The sequence below is a fragment of the Schistocerca gregaria genome, chromosome 7, assembly GCF_023897955.1.
Source record: "Schistocerca gregaria isolate iqSchGreg1 chromosome 7, iqSchGreg1.2, whole genome shotgun sequence".
Taxonomy (NCBI): domain Eukaryota; kingdom Metazoa; phylum Arthropoda; class Insecta; order Orthoptera; family Acrididae; genus Schistocerca; species Schistocerca gregaria.
The window spans coordinates 467,639,400-467,656,428 of record NC_064926.1 but is presented as its reverse complement, the minus strand read 5'-3'; the positions used below and the strand labels follow the sequence as shown (position 1 = coordinate 467,656,428).

General features: G+C 42.7%; 1 protein-coding gene across 1 annotated transcript in view; it reads right to left on the bottom strand.

Annotated features, from left to right (window-relative positions):
- LOC126281419 (uncharacterized) overlaps window positions 1–16,785 on the bottom strand; it is a 212,231-nt gene extending 195,446 nt beyond the window's left edge. The window contains exon 1 of the mRNA XM_049980362.1: window positions 16,720–16,785. The gene's annotated coding sequence lies outside the window, so the exon portion shown is untranslated. The remainder of the gene's footprint in view (window positions 1–16,719) is intronic.
- Window positions 16,786–17,029: the final 244 nt, after the last annotated feature.

The window sequence follows — 17,029 nt, the reverse complement described above, 5'->3', positions numbered from 1 at the left end:
ACGATAGCAAAGAAATACATCTCTTTGTGTTGTGGTGGGTAGCTAGAGTCATCCCTTATCATAGCATCCGAGTGTGTTGGTTTACGATGAATGAAAAATTTCAGCTTTTTTCTGCCCTTGTTACCGTTAAGTCCAAGACGTTAATTTTCTTTTCACATTCTTTCTCTAAAGTGTATTTAATATTGGGTTACTGCTGGCTAAAAATCATGTGCAGGGCGTGCAGATCCTCCTCCCCTCCCTTTTCTACAGTAAATGTATCGTCTACGAAGCGCTTGAACACAACTATTTTGTGTCGACAGTGGGTTATTCTGAAAGGCCACCGTCTCTACATTACTGATAAATACGTCCGCTAATAGCACCAGAGTGGCAAATGCCCATCGTCAAACCATCCTTCTGTTGGCAGACTTTCTCACCAAATTGAAAGTAATTAAAATTCAGGATAAATTACAACAGATAAAGAAATTCTATAAGTTCGCCCTTTCCCGTGGTGCCATAGCGTAATAAATTTCTTATTATTATTCTCTGCGTTGAGTACAGATACTGCGTGGAACCGAGTCTCATTAGCGTCTGCAGCTGTCAGTAAGAAGTATTTCATGGTTCTGGGTCGCTTCCGTATAGAGACACAACAAAGTGGCGTTGAATCTAAGCGTCTCTTGGCGATGTTCGACGCTCGATACAAATTACTCTACTTAACACTTCTTCTTTTTCCTGGAGTCGGCATGTTACTCAATGGTTTGGTGCATAAGTTCCTAGCATTTTCCCATAAGTTTAATAAATACAATAGATTCACATAACAGGGACTTTAGTCATCAGTAACATATTCTCCTTAAAATGAGAAAATCTTTTTCTTGCCGTGCTCTGACCAGATATTATCCTCATACACGGAGCAAATGTTTCTGGCTGACTTCACTGTTGTCACCCCCTATAGATCTAAACAGAAGAATGTGTCTGAAATATTCCGATTTCTCCACTTGGCACTCCATTTTCTAGTGTCAACAACCCCACTCACTATCTCCAAATGACAAAATGAGCACATGTATACTCAAATAGCAACAGTGAGCTACAAATAAAAAATGACAATCGATGAATAAACCCATAGAAACCGGAAAACCAACATTCAAAACAAAAACGCTACGAAGTTATCCGCCAACCTAACAGATTTGGCAATATTGGCAGTAGAGGACGTCCTGAAGTCCTCCCTGTTGCCGCCGATCCATCTCCAACCTCCTCGGAATGGAATTTATTATTTGTGTATCCCATCTGTCTATCTCTAGTGTTATCCCACGAGAAAAGGTAAGAATGTATTCGAATCGTGTAACGGTGGCGGGCTATGGGTACCAAGCCCTGTATTCAAACTAATCGGATGTTGGAAAGCGCATCCAGGCTGGCCGGCACACCGACGATAAGGAACTGGCTGTCCTCCCCGATCCCCGGAAACAGCGTGTTCACGGGCGCGGATATTCGGCCGTGTTAATGTACGCTGCTTACTACGCCACAGATTTTATCGGAAGCCTTTGTTGGCGTACCCTGATTATTTCTCCACACTGCTGCACGTGCACTATCATGGCCGGCTGGTGTGGCCGTGCGGTTCTAGGCGCTTCAGTCTGGAACCGCGTGACCGCTACGGTCGCAGGTTCGAATCCTTCCTCGGGCATGGATGTGTGTGATGTCCTTAGATTAGTTAGGTTTAAGTAGTTCTAAGTTCTAGGGGACTGATGACCACAGATCTTAAGTCCCATAGTGCTAAGACCCATTTTGAACACTATCATGATAAACAAAGGTCGCCAGCCATGCTCTGATTCGAGAGACAGGACTAAACTTCTCACTAACCCAAACTCTAATTAAAGACCTATAGCAATCTAACCATTTTCAGAAAGATTTCGAAATCCGACTGCTGAACTGGAATATGTACACCGCTAGGACTTCACACACTGCCTCCAACTGGCTACTTCAATCTTCTGCCGATAATGTCCACAATAACAAAACAGGAATACAGTTGAAAGCCAACAGGAAAAGCATGACACAAAAACACCACACTAAACTCTCAAATTTGCATGTGAACGAGGATAATTTATTAGCTTCAATGGAAACCTCCCCAATGCTGTCTCGTTCACCAGACACCACCTTCCAGCTAGCTACTTGATCTCACAGCCAACGAAGGGACTTCAGAAAGTTAGGTACACGTCTTCTCCCAGTCTAAGACAATTGAGCAACAATGGTGGTGCATTGTCAGAAGAGAGAAGAGGATCAGGGTTTCCTCCAGACACAGTTTGGCTGCGGTAAGGATAACAGGTACACCGCAGTGTGCGAGTGAAATGGTGTATCAACTGGAAAGGTACTTCTTGGGGCAAAATGTCTCTATTGCTCACAAATTCCCCGCGAATTTCTGGCGATATTAGGACCAAAAGCCATGTTGCGTACAGCTGTAGTAAAATGGTGCTAACAATTTAAACGAAACCACTCAGACGTGGACACGGCGGTCGGGAAGTCTAGAGCTTGCTCCGTGCAACTTCCACCTTGTTGTTGGTAGGTTAGGAATGAAGGGGACTAATCTGCAAGGTCATCAGTCCCTTCATCCTTTACGTGGCAAACCAGTATCAGTCCTCAAATGAAGGAGGCAAAAGGCAAGTCCTATAAAGAGTAAGTGTAACTAACACAACAAAAAAAACAGACATAAACCCCCCCAAAAAAAACAGCACATGATTCTTAATTGGGTGTGTGATCATCACAGACGGCAACGCAAGCTGTGAAAATAATGTTATGTCTCTGTGTCACTTTGGAGTCAAGTGTAGCATTCCATAAAAGTTACTTGGCCTGCCATTACCACGTATAAATTACTTTTTGAAGCTCCTCATAATTTGATGACTCTACCTATAGAACGTTTGTACATTCGCTGAACGACAACACACTCCTAGCAAACAAGAATAGTTCAGCCCGAAGTCCACGACCACGAATGGGTGCACAACTAAAATTTCTGAATGTAAAAAGTAACTCAGTTGATCACGAAGGATCACCTTATTCCAACTTCTGATATACATTACGAAAACACCACCTCTGCCCCAGAGGCTACACGACTTCTGCACCCAACGAGGGCTGTCGGCCGATTTCACGAAATTACTTAAGACTTAGTTCTTTTAGCTAACCAGGAATAGAATGTAGGCATTTTCATGGGTACCTTCCTGCCCCCGTTCATACAGCTTCTGTAAGTTTGTTTGTAACACACGCTGAGAAGTACTGGCCAACATGAGGAATCACAAACCTGTTAACCAGCAATGCAACATCCTGCCACAATCCATTTAGAAAGCTTAGAGGAAGACCGACCCATCAGCTCCAGGCTGGAAACACTTTATTCCCCCAGGTACCTTCCTTGGTATCCATAACATCCATCTGAGGAGCACACAGGTGTTACACTGTTAGATCATACGGTTTGGTTACTCCACCAATTGGCCGAAGAAGCCGAGGAAGGAAGGAAAAGTGGTATGGATAGCGTTCTTTTTAACCCTAAAATTAGATCATAAGAACTTTTCCATTCCATGGTGGCAGATTGGCATAGCAACCTTATAATAAGTTCACTGTAAAAAACAGTAGTAGGTTGCAGATTCTAATTTATTTATTACGCTTTTCGCAAGGGTAGGGCTTCCTCAGACAGAAGCAGTCACCAAAGGCATTAATTTTATCATTATCTGAAGAAGCCCTATTCGGGCGAGTCGCGTAATAAATAAATTACAAATGTGCAAGCTACGACTAATTTTAAAATCTATTATGAATGTAGGAATGGGGACCTGCCTAGCTCACGTGGGGTGTCCATCAAACAGGTACTAGCCATACAAGGAAATTATTCGGTCGCTCGCTGCACCGGGAAAGGAAAATTCGAGATCTAAATCGGCTATAGATGATTCCGACTCTCGAAAACGATATCCGTGGTCACCGTAGAGGCTGGGCGGCGGTGGGAATAGCTGCCAAGCAGAGCTGTCAAAATGCATCATCCGTTAACATGCTGGGCACCATATGATGCGACAGCACGTCGGTCGACAGCCTCTGGTAAAATCACGTGCTCAGGTTGGGCGGTATAACATGAAAACGTAAAGACAGACAAAATCATCATTAATAGGCTGTTTGACCACCTTTTATATCCAGAGTAGGATGTACAAACAAAAATTAGCGCAACAGTCAGAGGGATTCGTACGCACTTGCCCTACAAAAAGTTCTCTAATTCAGAAAGTGTCCTCGAAGATGGCAATTTACAAGGCAACTTGCCCTCAAATGTTGAGTCATTTTCACATCAGGGTTCCACGAGGTGCTGTACTCCGTTACTGTGTTCATCGAGCCAACCTCGAACAATTCCAGAACTGTGAATGAGAGCACTTTGATCGTCACTGATCCCTAAAAACAGTTTAGACCATTGTGTGTACATGATCGCCCAGAATTCTTTCATAATCCCGCTCTGTAACTCACCCATGCAAGACAACAAATGAGCCAAGCACACGGTGCGACATCAGACCCGACATCATCACAGAACCCTTCGTCCTCCCCGCTCTCCCTCCCCCCACCAGTGCTTCACAGAAGGAAGAGACGGTTAATATTATAGCCATCGACTAACGTCCTCCAAAGATAAACACAAGCGGGGTTTGATACTGAGAGAAAGGGTCACGGTCTGTTCGAGATTTAGAGAGATTTTCGAAATATGTTTCAACTTCTCTGTCTCTTCCGAGGGGGGTGGAGATTATGATGAGAGAGACGCCTAAGCATCCTCCAGAGTTTTTTGTTGCTGTGCAGATACTGCCTTCCACCCCCACCCCTCTCCTAATACAAATAAAACTTGCCATCGTCCCAGAAGATTTTAACACCCCACGGATGCCTAGGATTTTAATAACAATGATAATAACAATACGTTATATAAAGTGAAGTAATATGATAATTTCCCTACGTCAGTGCTTAGTATATACAAGGGGCGTTTGAAAAGTCCGTGCCAAGTCCGACAAATAGCACCACCGGCGCGTATCGAGATCATGTTTAGTTAGTAGCATCTTTGGAAAGAACACATATCAAGTTTCAGTCACATTGGTCTATTTCTTTGTGTCTGGCATTTGTGTGAATCAAGGAAGTCGAGTGGTTGTCTAAAAATGGACGAAGAAGAATTTCGTATGGTAATTAAACATTACTTTATGGAAGGCAAAACTCCTCAGGAGAGGAACCGCCTGACTACTGCGGTCGCAGGTTCGAATTCTGCCTCGGGCATGGATGTGTGTGATGTCCTTAGGTTAGTCAGGTTTAAGTAGATCTAAGTTCTAGGGGACTGATGACCACAGCAGTTAAGTCCCACAGTGCTCAGAGCCATTTTTTTTCCTCAGGAGACTAAGGAGAGGCTTGATAAACATTACGGTGACTCTGCACCTTCGATTAGAACAATTTATAAATGGTTTCAAAATTTTCGGAGTGACCATATGGACACAAATGATGCTGAACGTTCTGGACGCCCTTTATAGGTTACGACTCCCGATATCATTGATAAAATCCATGATTTGGTGATGGATGACAGAAGAATTAAGGTGTGTGAGTGCTGTGGGCATCTCGAATGAATGGGTACATAATATTTTGCACAAACATTTGGGCAAGCTATCCGCAAGATGTGTGCCGTGATTGCTCACGCTTGACCAAAAACGGAATCGCATGAAGTGTTGCAAGGATGGTTTACACCTGTTCAGGAAGAATCCGCAAGACTTTAAGCGTCGTTTCGTCACTGTGGATGAAACATGGATACATTACTATACTCCTGAGACCAAACAACAATCTAAACAATGGGTTACCAAGGGAGAACCTGTACCAAAAAGGGCGAAGACCAGTCCTTCGGCGGAAAAGGTTATGGCGACTGTCTTTTGGGATTCGCAAGGGATAATCCATATCGACTATCTGGAAAAGGGTAAGACTATTACAGGTGCATATTATTCATCGTTATGGAACCGTTTGAAAGCCGAGCTGCAAGAAAAACGCCAGCGATTGGACCGCAAAAAGGTCCTTTCTCACCACAACAGTGCACCAGCAAACACGTAAGTAGTTTTTATTTTTGTACGGACTATTTAAACGCCCCTCGTAGCTGTAGCTGAATGTACAAGAAAATGTAATTCAAAGTAATACATCATTTAAAAAGTGCACTTGAGAAAAAGGTGTGTCATGCAGTTGATTTATGAGCTATAATAGGAGTCAAATTTTGCAACTTTGACAACATTGTAATTTACACGATGTAAAAATGTTCGTGTGCTGCCACAATTGTGAATGATGTATTTGCAGCATATGTCTATGTTAACATGTTAATGGCAAGAATGCTGTTTATCTCGGTTATTTCCACCAACTTTTGGGAAAGGTCAGTATTTTTGTTACTTTTTTTCCTTAGTGGGAGGTCTTTCGCTCTTTGTCTTGCCTTACTCAACTCCTTTGGACTCACGATCTTGTCAGCCGAGCTGTTGGGAGCAAGCACTTGCGGTCGGAATGTGAATGGTCTGCTTTAACTGATTGGATAGTTTTCAGCAGCTGGTCCATCCCCTTTGCCTAGCCCCCAGGCAAGTTACTAAAAATTAGAATTCCTTGATACTTTTGAGACTTTCCACTCTTCATTAGTCCCCAAAATTTGGACAAAAATTTCGAAATAAATACTTGTAAAAGTACAAATACACCGCTCTGAAAACTTAAGGAAGAGATAGATAAAGTAACATAGCATATTAACTCCTCCTTGGAAATGATTGAAAGTGCGAGAGCATGTTGTCACAGGTCTCCCAGTCGTGCACAGAAAGTTGGTCGTTAGATGGCGTGAGGTCAGCGTGACTATAGCGCCAAATTGGGATAGCCACTAAACATGGGGCAGTTGAAGGAACCGTTGTATGTCAATCAGCTAGCACATACGGTGCATTGTGGTGGTATTTTTCATTATGGCAAGGCCCGGGTGCATCTCGTGACTGCGCACGAGAAAGGACCATCACGGAACTGGAAGAAGTACAAAGTGTGACGAGTGTAACGCAAGAGTTTGGTATTACTCGCAACATTGTTTCATGAGCATGAGCAGCATTCCGAACCACAGGCACTGCTGCCCAAAGCAGAGGTAGTGGTCGACCACTGTCAACTACAACTGCAAATGATCGTTTCATTGTGCAACAGGTAAGAAGCGACCCAAGTCAAACAATGGATGCAACTGCAACAGGACTGCAATGCACACAATCTCACTCTCCGCTACGGCACAGGGGGTGGTCTCTTTGCCCGACGACCAGTACTTTGTGTTCTGCTGACATCCGCACATCGGCGGCACCGGTTCAATCTAAGTAGTGATTCTAGACAAACAATAATACGGCGAGAGGCGGGAACACATAATGCAGCCAGGAACGTTGTCGAACATGATCGTTCTGGTTCAAAATGGTTCAAATGGCTCTGAGCACTATGGGACTCAACTGCTGTGGTCATCAGTCCCCTAGAACTTAGAACTACTTAAACCTAACTAACCTAAGGACATCACACACATCCATTCCCGAGGCAGGATTCGAACCTGCGACCGTAGCAGTCGCACGGTTCCGGACTGCGCGCCTAGAACCGGGAGACCACCGCGGCCGGAGATCGTTCTGGTGGTCCAGATGTTAAGATGTGGGGAGGTGTAATGTTGGATGAGTGTACTGACCCACAAATCTTTGAACACGGTACACATACACCAGCCAACGATATTGTGAAGCTGTACTCCTCCTCAATGTGCGTCTTTTCAGTACATTCGGTCCTGACTTCATTTCTACGGAAGACAATGCGCGACCGCATCGAACAATGCAGCTTGGAACGGCAGGATATTCGGCGGGAGCCTGGCGTGGCCATTCCCCCCGACTTCAATCCCATCGAGCACGTGTGGACTCGTTGAGGACGCTTATTGCGGCACGTCTACATGCACTGACAACCATCTAGCAACTGTCATTTGCACTGCTGAAGGAATGGAACTCCTTAACAACCTAGTGGCCAGCTTAGGAACACGTGGCACAGCTTGCGTTGCCGTCTGTGATGATCACACACCCAATTAAGAATCATGTCCCACCTTTCGTCATGTCCAGAATACCATCATAAATCGGGGTTACTTCAGTGTGATTAATGTCTTCGAATGAAAGTGCCATTTCTGTTATTCTCACTGTGTATTTCTTTCAGCTACTTTCTGTACTACAATTTTTCTTTCTATGTATGATCCAAGTTTCATGGAGCTATGTTACTTGGAAATGACATACCATGCGAAACTCACTTTCATTCTTAAGTTTTGCGTAACTGTGTATTTATAAAGATACCGCCGGTACAAGAAATATTGAACATTGAAATACGCAGGACTGATGTTCCACAATAATATTCATTGGATAGTTCATTGCGGACCGGCTTTCGGCTCTCTAAGCTGTCCTCAGGCAACTTAAGTCTAAACAGATAGCCCAAACAACATCAGTGAGAGTTTATAACTGTATAATAATTGTTCTTCCAAAGATCTGTAACCTTTTACGACTATATACCTATACGAAAAATCAAGCACAATTAAATGCACAGAGAAGTTATGAACAAATAAACCTTACATTACGTTAAACACAAAGATAAAAACTATAAAAATGTACACACCAGAATAGTACTCTAGCGAGTACTGACACAGACTGCGGTGTTATGTGGACAAAATAACTGCTGAATGTCCTCAACAGGGGATAATAAAATTCGAAAATCATATAGATTGTATAAACGTAAGCAGTAAAACAGATTATAGAAACGTTTGACACACCTCATTTGCTGTATATATTTTCGAGCATCATTAAAGGCATGTCAAATGTTTCTCTAATCTTTTATGTTCTGACATTTAGACAAATAATTTGACTAATATTTTTTCAATTATTTTTTTAATTTTCTTTTTGTTGAGAAACATGATTCTATTGACACTTCATTCGTTTTCCTAGCGTCTTATAGCTAGGCTTTGAAGAGATGAACTTTTTGACACTTCATTTACATAGCTAGCAACAGCCGTTCCTGAAATATTTTGATTTTCTCGCAAATCACTTTTTCTTAATTACTTTGATTACTTTCAAGCAATTAAGCATGTTTTTTTAGCACAACTAGGCCTTACGCTGGTCAATTTGATGCCCCATTTGTCCATTTCCCACTCTTCCTTTGGCTAGGAAGATTTGGACAAAACTTCACTGTATAATTTTCCTTAAAATCACTAATTAAGTTTTTACGAATTACTGCGATTATTTTAAGGAAGCCAACTATTTTTACAGGACTAGAACTCAGGCTAGTTAATTTGATATCTCGTCAGTCCGTTTACCTCATTGTAAAAACTGGGACAATAATTTTCCTTCAAATCACTAATTTTTTTTCTTGGATACCCTGATTATTTTCAAGTAAATAAACCCTTTTTTGCAAAATTATACCTCACACTGGTCAATCTGACCCCCGTTTGTCCATTTTCCACTCTTCGTTTGGCTATGAAAAATCGAACAAAAACCCTTTTATGTGGAGTCTTGTTTCCGCTCCACTTAAACATTTGACCAAAAAAAGGGGGGGGGGGGAGTCAGAGGGAAGGAACGAGTCAACTGAAAGTGGATGGAAGACAGTTATATAGCTTACAACAATCCCATTAACTCCATCCTCCTTTCCCTTTCCCTCCTCCCCCACATCTGTACAGTCGCAGGTACGAATCCTGCCTCGGGCACTTCTAGGGGACTCATGACCTCAGATGTTAAGTCCCATAGTGCTCAGATCCATTTGAACCATTTCCTCCCCCACTACCCTACCGCTTTAGCCCGTTCATCACATTCAACAGTTATTTTGTCCACATAACACCATAGTCTGTGTTCACAGCTCGTGGTCTAGTGGCTAGCGTCACTGCCTCTGGATCACGGGGTCCCGCATTCGATTTCCGGCCAAGTTTGAGATTTTCACTGCCTGGGAATTGGGTGTTTGTGTTGTTCTCATCATTTCATCATCATGATCATTTGTCAAAGTGGCTGTAATTGGACTGTGTCAAGATTAGGACTTTGTAGGGGCGCTGATGACCGCGCAGTTGAGCGCCCCAGCAACCAACCAAAATCACAACAGTCTGTGCCAGTACTCTCTAGTTTACTGCTCTGGTCCGTATGTTCTTAAACTTTTTTAATGTTTAACTACAATGCTATTTGTGATTCATTTGTTTCTCTCTCTACCAGAATACGTGTGCTACATCTTAACTTCGCCAGCTTGCTCGGTGAACACTGAACTAAGTTGAGACGTAGAGATAATGTGTCGCTAGTGACGTCAGAACATAATTAGCATTTCGTCCAACCTATTTCTGCCTCGAGTCAAACGCTATCAACAAGCCGTGAGTTACAGCTATCTAGTGAGTGTCGTGATGCCAGATCTTGTTTGTTTTGAAATAAGTGAAGCTGTTTCGGGGCCATCAGAGGCACTACTTACCACTGCTTGGAGGACCAGCATATCACTTCTACTGTCATAGATGCTCGTTACACGCCTCGGAGCACATGTACGAGGTATATTCAAAAAATTCAGAATCATTCGTAATTTCGGGCCAATGGTGTGTTCGAGCGAAATGCGGTTGGCATCCCTGCACACGCCTGTGTTTAATGTGTAAGTACCGGAAGTTTCATTGTTGTATGTCTATTAAGCCTAGTTTACACGACGACACCAGGTTGCAGGGAACTGCCCTACCGACCACTGCGCATGCTCGCCACGTGTTTGCGCAACTCGTTGGTGAAGCTAAACACTTTCGGCGTGTTCCAACCTTGGCGACACTAGTTGCATGAGTTTTGAGGTTAAGTGTGTTCGTAGAGTGCAGACAAACTGAAATATGAAGTGGGGAACGGAGAATAATGTTCACGTTTTGGATATCTGTGCTTTGCATAGATGTTTGTGGGATTTCAGTGATGCTGATTACAAAAATAAGCAACATATTGCTGCCACTGAGACCGTCATCTGCAATCATAACATAGATGGTTTGACAATATCTGAGCTGCAGGGCAACATTTATTGAGTTATGAGCACATATATAACTGAGTTAAGAAAAATACAAACAAGTGTAATTCTAGCTGTGGAAGCTCTCGTCTACAAGACTAAAATCGTTCGAGTTGGCTTACTCTCTTTTTAAGAAATATTGTTGACAGGAAGGAAGGCCATATAAATTCAAGAATTTGCATTCTTTATTCAAAACTCGTCTATTTAAAACGTCGCTGCAGTGCTCCCCATTCACATATGTTAGAATTTTGAAATATTGTCACTGTACAGATCTATCTTCAAGAGAGTGGTTTGCAAAACATTCTCTTCTTAATGCGACCTGCTCGAATAATTATTGTTACTAATGTTAATAGTTATAACTGTTAATGTCAATAATTATTGGTATTAATGAATTAGCCTCATCACAAACTAAAACCGTATCTTACAACATGCCGAGTGTTCTCAATTGAATCCACGAAATATATGTAATTTCAGTTCTGGTGACAGTGCTTGATGCATTACAGTATCTTTTTCTTTAGCGCATAATTAACTATATTTAGAAGAAACGTGAGCAGTTCTGGTGACATTCTAAGATAATTAAAAGAACTTCTTGGATCATACGTTATAAATTATTTCAGTAAGGATGCTGAGCAACCGAGTTGACGTCTTTTCCTCATCCAGTCGCGAATCGAAACACGTTTCTTATTTTTTTTTCGTATGCAGCGATTCCACACAACAAGCTTTAACTACATCACAACCCGTGCGACGTGCAGCTGCCAGAAGTTTCATTTCAGACACGACTCAGGGACCCACAAAACGACGAAACTGGAGTGTATACTGGTGTCGCCGTGTCTACAGTCATATATGAAACCACGTACGTGCAACTTATTCCACGCAACGACTGGCGCAATCCAACGTCGTCGGCTTTAGTTATTCTTCAGTGCTGTTTTAATTTGAATGGTGTGTCGCACAGTTTGCGAATTTTGAGATGGAAGAGTTAGAGGAGCAAAGCGTTTGAATTAAATTTTGGGTGAAACTCAAGGAAAACTTTACAGAGACAAGCCAAATAATGTACGAAGTCTATGATGACGAGTGGTTAAGCCGTACTCGATGTTACGAATGGTTCACACGGCTTAAAAATGGGCGGACGTAAGTTAAAGATTAAGCCTTTCGTCTACCGACGCCGCTCATGTCAGGACTGTCAACGAAATTGCGTGCGCTAATCGAGGGCTGTCTCTCCGAGAAATTGCAGAAGAATGTAACATTTCAGTTGGATCACGTCATGAAATCCTGACAAAGAATCTTGGAATGCGTCGTGTTGCCACCAGGTTCGTCCCACGGCTCATGAGTAAGACCATATAGACATTCGCCTCGTAATCTGTGAAGAGCTTTGGGATGACGCAAATGATGACGAGAGGTTCCTTAAGACAATCATAACTGATAATGAGACGTGGGCCTACGGTTATGATGTTGAGCCCAAGATTCACATGGGTCGAGGAAAGGTTCCTCAAGACCAAAAAAAAGATCGTCAGGTCAGGTCAAATGTCAAAGCCCGGCTAATACTTTTCTTTGACTTTGAAGGATTAGTTCATCATGTATTCGTGCCATAGGGACAAACTCTTAATCGATAGTGCTGTCGGGACGTGCTGCGATACCTGCGAGAAAGTGTAAGAGGGAAACGGCTGAAATGTGGCGAGACAATTCATGGCTCTTCCATCACGATAACGCACCCGCACATTCATCCCTGTTGGTGCGTGACTGTTGTACAAAAAAGAAATAACTGTGCTGCCTCATCCTCTGTACTCTCCAGACCTGACCCCTGTGGACTTCCCCTTATTTTCTAAAGGTGAAACCCAGTTGAAAGGACAAATATTTGCAACGATAAACGAGTTAAAGGGAAACTCGCAGACAGCGCGTTGCACGATCCAGCATGAGTCCTACCAGGACTGCTTCCGGAAGTGGAAACGGCGATGGGAGCGGTGTATCAGTTGTGGAGGAGAGTATTTCGAAGGAGATCATGCACAGTAAGTAAAAGGTATACGTAGAAAAATTTTGTGGACGACGTTCAGGAATTATTTGAACAGATCTCGTATTAGACCAGCACTGCTTGAGGATGGTGAAGTTGTACTCATCTCACCAAACCTCATCCCATGGCAGTTCAGCTATTTTCTTTCTCTGCTCCACGGATCATCATCTGCAAACGATCTAAAACGTTCAACAAATAGAACCTCTCCTTACGCAGGATGAGATGGGCTGTCACCTTTTCAGGAAAATGAATTGGACACTGACGGTCAACTGATGAGTTTTTTAAGCAAAGAAACCGGTATAGCTTGCTTTTCCATTATTACTGTCAGACGTTTAGTCAATACGGCAGGCTACTAAAAGGTCGAGTGCCATATTATTAATAAATATACATAACTCACTATTCAAAGCAACTGCATAGTACCAATTTAGCTGTGCGAGTATCATCTGCTACAGCGACAAAGTACATAAAAGAATTGTTATGATTCCCTTTTACCTGGGGTCAGCGGATGGGATGGCCCGCAGTTATGTGCTTAATAAGCTAAATATTATTGTACATCACGAAAGGTAATAAAATCCTTTCGAGTCCTCCCTTGGGCATAGGTGTGTGTGTGTTGTCCTTAGCGTAAGTTAGTTTAAGTTAGATAAAGTAGTGTGTAAGCCTAGGGACCGATGACCTCAGCAGCTTGGTCCCTTACAACTTACCACAATTTTCCAAAAGTCCTTTCGATTTGCTAGTAGCTATACCAAACGTCGAAGGCAAGACCACTTTACATTTGATCTAATAATCAGTTACTATAAGTATTGAAGATCTTCAGATCAGTCTGTGTGAATATTAGTATAAAAAAATTATAAAATTTCTGAAGAGATTTTTGTAGCATTCTGCTAATATAAACTGAAATCAATGTGTTTATTACTACCTAAAACTGGTTTCAAATAAGATATTCAAAATGGTTCAAATGGCTCTGAGCACTATGGGACTTAACCCCTGACATCATCAGTCCCCTAGAACTTAGAACTACTTAAACCTAACTAACCTAAGAACGTGACACACACCCATGCCCGAGGCAGGATTCGAACCTGCTACCGTAGCGGTCGCGCGGTTCCAGACTGAAGCGCCTAGAACCGCTCGGCCACTCCGGCTGGCTAATTAGATATTTAAAAAAATTGCGATCAGATACTGGCAGATTAATACCCACTAACAAGCATTTGGGTCGCTCTACTTTCATCGTGACGATGTCATATTTCAACGAAGTTCTTTGTCATGGCACGAGTTAGATTAATAAAAATGAATAAGTTGAGTTATGAAAACCTGGGAAAGAATACGATATTGCAGTGCCTGTGTTGTTAAGATGAATGATGCAATGTACCTTTGGACATGCATGCATGTCCGAAGGAACTTCGCATCTTACCTTTTTAACAACACAGGGATTGCAATATCGTATTTATTCGCCGATACCAGGTAGCGACCTTCAATTAAATTGCCCTCCCCTATTCGGGGATTACATAATGTGAGTACGTGTAGGGGCTGTGACGCAGGGACTATGGCATATGGAAGTTTGGGTCCAGCCGTGAGTCGTGTACGGATAGCCAAAGGGATTAAGACGACCATTGGCAAAAAGCAGGAACTCCGGGTTCGAGTCCAAGTCCGGCACTAATTTTCATTGTCATCATTCCCTTACATAGCTGATTGTTGTTCATATTCGCAACTACTAATACATTTCATGTATAAGAGGAAGAATAAACGAATGGAGTAACCCACATGAAGACACACACAATGAATGATTATACAGGGTGGTCCATTGATCGTGACCGGACCAAATACCTCACGAAGTAAGCGTCAAACGAAAAAACTACAAAGAACGAAATTTGTCTAGCTTTAAGGGGGAAACCAGACGGCGCTATGGTTGGCCCGCTAGATGGCGCTGCCATAGATCTAACGAATACCAACTGCGTTTTTTTTAAATAGGAACCCGCATTTTTATTACATATTCGTGTAGTACGTAAAGAAATATGAATGTTTTAGTTGGACCACTTTTTTCGCTTTCTGATAGATGACGCTGTAATAGTCACAAACATATGGCTCACAATTTTAGACGAACAGTTGGTAACAGGTAGGTTTTTTAAATTAAAATACAGAACGTAGGTACGTTTGAACATTTTATTTCGGTTGTTACAATGTGATATATGTATCTTTGTGAACTTATCATTTCTGAGAACGCATTATGTTACAGCGTGATTACCTGTAAATACCACATTAATGCAATAAATGCTCAAAATGATCTCCGTCAACTTCAATGCATTTGGCAATACGTGTAACGACATTCCTCTCAAAAGCAAGTAGTTCGCCTTCCGTAAGTTCGCACATGCATTGACAATGCGCTGACGCATGTTGTCAGGCTTTGTCGGTGGATGACGATAACAAATATCCTTCAATTTTCCCCACAGAAAGAAATCCGGGGACGTCAGATCCGGTAAACGTGCGGGCCATGTGCTTCGACGACCAATTCACCTGTCATGATATATGCTATTCAATACCGCTTCAACCGCACGCGAGCTATGTGCCGGACATTCATCATGTTGGAAGTACATCGCCATTCTGTCATGCAGTGAAACATCTTGTAGTAACATCGGTAGAACATTATGTAGGAAATCAGCATACATTGCACAATTTAGATTGCCATCGATAAAATGGGGGGCAATTATCCTTCCCCCCATAATGCCGCACTATATATTAATCCGCCAAGGTCGCTGATGTTCCACTTGTCGCAGCCATCGTGGATTTTCCGTTGTCCTATAGTGCATATTATGGCGGTTTACTTTACCGCTGTTGGTGAATGACGCTTCGTCGCTAAATAGAACGCGTGCAAAAAATCTGTCATCGTCCCGCAATTTCACTTGTACCCAGTGGCAGAACTGTACACGACGTTCAAAGTCGTCGCCATGCAATTCCTGGTGTATAGAAATATGGTACGGGTGCAATCGATGTTGATGTAGCATTCTCAACACCGACGTTTTTGAGAGTCCCGATTCTCGCGCAATTTATCTGCTACTGATGTGCGGATTAGCCGCGACAGCAGCTTAAACACCTACTTGGGCATAATCATTTGTTGCAGGTCGTGGTTGACGTTTCACATGTGACTTGCTGTTTCCTTAAATAACGTAACTATCCGGCGAACGGTCCGGACACTTGGATGACGTCGTCCAGGATACCGAGCAGCATACATAGCACACGCCCGTTGGTCATTTTGATCACAATAGCCATACATCAACATCATATCGACCTTTTCCGCAATTGCTAAACGGTCCATTTTAACACGGGTAATGTATCACGAAGCAAATACCGTTCGCACTGGCAGAATGTTACGTGATACCACGTACTTATACGTTTGTGACTATTACAGCGCGATCTATCACAAAGCGAAAAAAGTGCTCCAACTAAAACATTCACATTTCTTTACATACTACACGAATTTGTTCGTCCTTTGTAGTTTTTTCGTTTGATGCTTATTTCGTGAGATATTTGGCCCGGTCACTACCGATGGACCACCCTGTACACACACAGTCACAGTATTGCAGATAGCCAGACCGTTTAACGTCATTTGTTGGTCATCAATAAGCCTAAAATTTTTTACTGAACTTTCATGCAAGAGTCAAGGCAGCGAGTCTGAGTAGCGAACAATACATAACAACATAAAAGACGTCGTGTCAAATTGCGGAACTTACGGAGAAAGAAAGCACCAGCACCAGGGAAGACGTCCGAACCACTGACCCGATAGATAGTCGACGAATGCAGGGTGAGGCGCGTTACTTGTCAATCTGACGCGGTAACTGTGATAACGTCGGTATCTGACAACTGCTGACGTCCACACAAGTTATCAACGATGGAACGCAATCACGCCGCAACATGACCGCACAGGTGGTCCAGCGTCAGGGAATTTTAAATGCCCGTCGACGATGCGATCATTTCAGACGGAGCACAAACTCGGATTGAGGAAAAACTGGGAAGAAAATATACCGTGTCCTTTCACTTACA